This window comes from Lepidochelys kempii, chromosome 1 (assembly GCF_965140285.1).
Source record: "Lepidochelys kempii isolate rLepKem1 chromosome 1, rLepKem1.hap1, whole genome shotgun sequence".
NCBI lineage: Eukaryota > Metazoa > Chordata > Testudines > Cheloniidae > Lepidochelys > Lepidochelys kempii.
Genome location: NC_136380.1, coordinates 2,645,299 through 2,649,880, shown reverse-complemented (window position 1 = coordinate 2,649,880; position 4,582 = coordinate 2,645,299). Strand labels below are relative to the sequence as shown.

The 4,582-nt window shown below is 53.1% G+C and overlaps 1 pseudogene; it reads right to left on the bottom strand.

Moving 5' to 3' along the window:
* Positions 1 to 415: 415 nt before the first annotated feature.
* Positions 416 to 4,356, bottom strand: LOC140895002 (olfactory receptor 52M1-like; annotated as a pseudogene).
* Between the last annotated feature and the right edge of the window lie 226 nt (positions 4,357 to 4,582).

Genomic DNA, 4,582 nt, shown 5'->3' with positions numbered 1-4,582 from the left:
ATTCCTGTCAGCTAATTGCTAAGTTCTCCATTAAAAACATAAGATTTCAAGAGCCTAACTAGCCCCTGGAAGTGCACATGCATCAAGGTGGGTGGGAGGTGGTAATGATGCAGTGAGTGATAGGCGGAGGGGAGGAGAGGAGTGAGCAACAGGGGCGGGACCTTGGTGAAAGGAGTGGGCAGGGCCACAGGGGTCCTGTTACTTAAAATTAGAAAGGAGGAAACCCCATGAGTTAATGAGTTCTATGTAGACAGATGCCCCAGTTTGTCCCACTGAAACAGCACAGTAAGGCCAGGAAAGGATTAATGTCACTTTGACTGTGCAGTCAGTGATTCAGGGAAGAGGGCCCAGCACCATGTCAGCAGCCAGCTCTTCTCAGAGCTTAGTGAGAGAGCCAGAGCACCAGGAGAAAACTTTAGGCTCCTTTATGAGTAATGAGCCGGAGCAGCCTGTCCCGGATCTGTTTAGTCCTCACCCCGTAGATGATGGGGTTTAGCATGGGGGGCACAAGGAGGTACATGTTGGCAGTGAGAATGTGTAAATGCGGGGCACATTGTGGCCAAACCGGTGCATGAGGGCGGAGAAGAGAGTTGGGATGTAAAAGGCTAAAATGACACAGAGGTGGGAGAAGCAAGTCCCAAATGTCTTGAGCCTGGCGTCCTTTGTGGGGAGGCTGAAGATGGCCCTGAGGATCTGGGTATAGGCCATGATGATAATAAAGACATCCAGACCAAAAAAAAAGAATGCCACAGAGAGGCTGTAGTAACTGCTGATGCGGATGTCTGCGCAGGCCAATTTCACCACAGCTATGTGCTCGCAGTACGAGTGGGGGATGATGTTGGTTTTGCAATATGGCCACCGCCTTGCCAGTAAGGGATAGGGCAGTATGAGCATGCCACCACGCAGCACCACGGCCAGGGGTTTGTGAGGATAGTGGAATGTCTCAGGGGATGGCAGATGGCCACGTAGCGATCGAAAGCCATGGCCACAAAGATCCCAGACTCCATCCATGAGAAGCAGTAAATGAAGTACAGCTGGGTGAGGCAGGCATTGAAATCTATTTCCCCCGAATTGAACCAGAAGATGCTCAGGGTTTTGGGAAGGATGGACGTAGACAGGACCAGGTCGGTGACAGCTAGCATGCAGAGGAAATAGTACATGGGCCCATGCAGGCTCGGCTCGCTTTTCACAATGAATAGAATGGTGAAGTTGCCCAAGATGGCTATGGCATACATGGCACAGAAGGGGATGGAGATCCAGACGTGGGCCGCCTCCAGGCCTGGAATGTCCAGCAGGAGGAAGGTGGAAGAGTTGGTGAAGTCAGTTGTGTTGGAACCTGGCATGGAGTAGGGGAGAAGGTGTCCAACGCTGATGCTGACCGATATCTTCTGAATATACCATATGTTCCCCCAACTTCCTGTATGTGTCCAGGCCTAGGGTGATGGTCTCATAACAAATGCCTGGATGGAGAGACATTGTTAATATGAGACACTACATGAACTACTGAGGGATATTCTGATGGATGAAGCAAATTGGTTGATCTTCACACATTGAAAAATGACATTTTCCTTATTCATAGATAAGAATTGCAAAGAACTATCCCCACTAATGCCAATTGCATATTTTATGGTGCACTGTGCTTCAATAATTCCCACACATCATGGTGTGGGAAGCCTTAATAGACACCAGTCGGAAACATGAGTGTGGATACTGGTTACCAATCCTTGTTCCTTAGGCCTTTTCTACACTGCCAAGTTTTTTCACCAAAAGGGAGCAACGGTGGAGGAGGACACTCTGCAAAGCCACTTTTGATGGCGGAAGTCAGCAGTTTCAGTGACACAATAAAACTATAAAATAGTTTTATATTTTTTATTTTATTTTAAACTCCTTTTCTTTTTGCGAATACAGATTAACACGGCTGTTACTCTGAAACCTAACAAACACAGAACTTCCAAGGGGGCCTGGCAGGGGGGAGTAAAATGGGGAACAAGGGTTGGGCAGGGTGGGCAGCAAGGGAAACAGGGGCAAAGTGCTGCAGGCAGGTCTGTGGGCAAAGCATTGTCTATGGGGGGAGCCCACCAGCCAAATGCACCTGGGAGGGGGGCACTTGTACAACTCAGTCTTTGACAAGGATCTTGAGAAAGGTGAAGCAAGCAGCTGTATTGAGGGGTGACGAACAGGTTCAGGTGGTGGTCGGTGGAGGGGGCAGAGGCAGTGGTGGGGGGGTAGATGGGCTAGTGGGAGGACTCCACGCCACTCCCCCAGCTCCCCAAAAGGGGGATATCTACCACCACCACAGGAGCAAAGATGGAAAGTCACTCAATCCAGCCAGAAACCCACTCCACAGCGTCCCACACCAGTCCTCCTCTTCCTACTACTTGACGACAGCAGCAGCAGCCTCCAGTGCAGCTGCAATGAGCAACAGCTATGACCAAGGAGAGACCCCAGGGTTGGTGCTGGGGTCCCTCACTTCCCTCGGGAGAGCAGGCAGGCAGGGGCCCCAGATAAGAGCAGCAGCAGCCAGGAAACCTCCAGCCAGCAGGGAGCCAAAGAAAACTGGCTAGCCATTGCAGTGAGGCCTTACTGAATTCCAGGATGCAGGCGGGCTCATCTAAAGGCTCCTCCCCTGCCTTGTAGGAGGAGCCACGAGATCCAAGATCCAAGTGAGTGCAGGGGACTAGAAAGCAAGGATAACTGGTTCTGGAGTGGAGCTCATAGGGTCCAAACTAGGGATCCAGAGGGGGACACTGAGGCCAGAACCCTTTTTAGCACCCACTCCTCCTCAAAGCTGCCTAGGAAACCAGCGGTCATCGCCAAGTGCAACTATGTCTGGATGCTTGATACAAGGGAGGAGCAGAAATAGTCCCCACATTTGCAGAGCACCTCACTGTCCAGCATCCTCCTGAGGCTGTGGATTGTCATTTGGCCAGTGCCAGGAGGAGGCTGATGAGGAGGTCTTGTCACTCAATGGGGCCCTGGACAAGGTGTGCATATAAGAAGAGGTGTGGGGAAAAGTGCAGCCAGAACCTCCACAGGTCTCCTTCACACAGAAAAAGGGCAAGCATTGGGGATTGGAGTGAACCATTCCAAGTACACACCCATGCTCACAGCTTCATGAAGGAACCGCCAACCGATATCCCCGGCAGGCTGCGGGACCAGCATGGAGTCTAGGCTGGCCCACCAAGATTCCTCATCCTCCTCGGGTGGGACTAGGTCCCGCCGCTCGGTATCAGGGTACGAGGGTGAGGAAGTGAAACTTGTGGAGCAAGAGCATGAACAGTTGTTCCCTAGGTGTGGTTTGAAAGTGAGCTCGCTGCAGGGCATGTCGCTGCCTTGGGTTATGGAAGGGAGAGGGCTGGGGGTGTTCACAGGGCAAGGCCCTGAAGAAAAACTCCAGAGGGCCTCGAATGGTGAGTGGGTGGGGAGCACCTTCTCGTAGGATCTGCTCAAGGAAAACCTGTGTGGTGGGTGATAAATCTGCCCCACCTCCTGGGGCAAGGACAGGGGTATCTGAAGGTGGGACAGTCCCGTGTACCAACCAAGTGCCTGGGGATCCACCCGTTTCCCGTGGTCGTAGTCCAGGAGGTCTCTCATTCTGGTGGCTTCTGCCAGGACTAGCCTCCGGCGCACTGAAGGGGACCCTGCCACCTGCACACGGAAATGGGGGTTGTAGAGCAGAGAGGACAGGCCGCCTCTGCAAGGTGGCCTGCCCCCTCAGTGACCACCATGGGCCTGGCAACCAATAGCAGCTTCCAGGTCAGGAGTAGGTCCTGGTAGAAGTCCAAGAGCTCAGGTAGGTCTCGTGGAAGACCCCTCAAATGGAGATAAAAGACTTGCTGGTTGTATCTAGCCCTTGGAAGAGGCAGAGGAAGGTGTGTGCCAGTGTGCTTCAGACTACCTGTACCATAAAGGAGTCTCTGCAGGACCTGGAGGTGGAAGACATGGACCTGGCTGTCGAGGCAGACCAGGCCTTGTCCTTCCTCCTTCAGGGGAGACTCGGAACCCCTGCAGAGACCCAGTGCAGCCCTGGCCAGAAGAACTCCAGAGCCATCCTCTGGAGCCGGGCCAGGAGCATGGACAGGACCATTTAGTTAAGCACCAGTTCCCACCCTCACGGACTAAGGCACTGAAGCAGTTCTGTCCATTTGCACAGCTGCCCAGCCACCCTGCCTTCAAATCCTGCCAATACTCCTGCAAAGAAAGATGTGCGGTGGAAAGATAAACTGACCCTTCCACGCATCTCCTCTGGATCCTCTGGATGAGGGTGGAACCGTCCACAACCAAAAGGCAGGTGATGTGCTTCTTGACCCCCCTCTTTTTCTTCAGGGCATAGAAGAAGCAGGATTTGTGATCCATCTCCCAAAGGAGATGGGTGCAGGATTGAACCAATGTTCTGCATGCAGCGGCAGCCAGGGAGAGCTCCAGCCAGCAGGGTAGCCAGAGCAAACTGGACAGCCACTGTAGGGAGGCCAAGGGGCCTCCCACTGATCCAGAGGGGGAAGGACAACTCTATGAACTCTGGTGGGATGAGCCAGCCCATGGCTCTCCGACTGGAAGTCACAGGTCAGAACAGGAAGTAGAA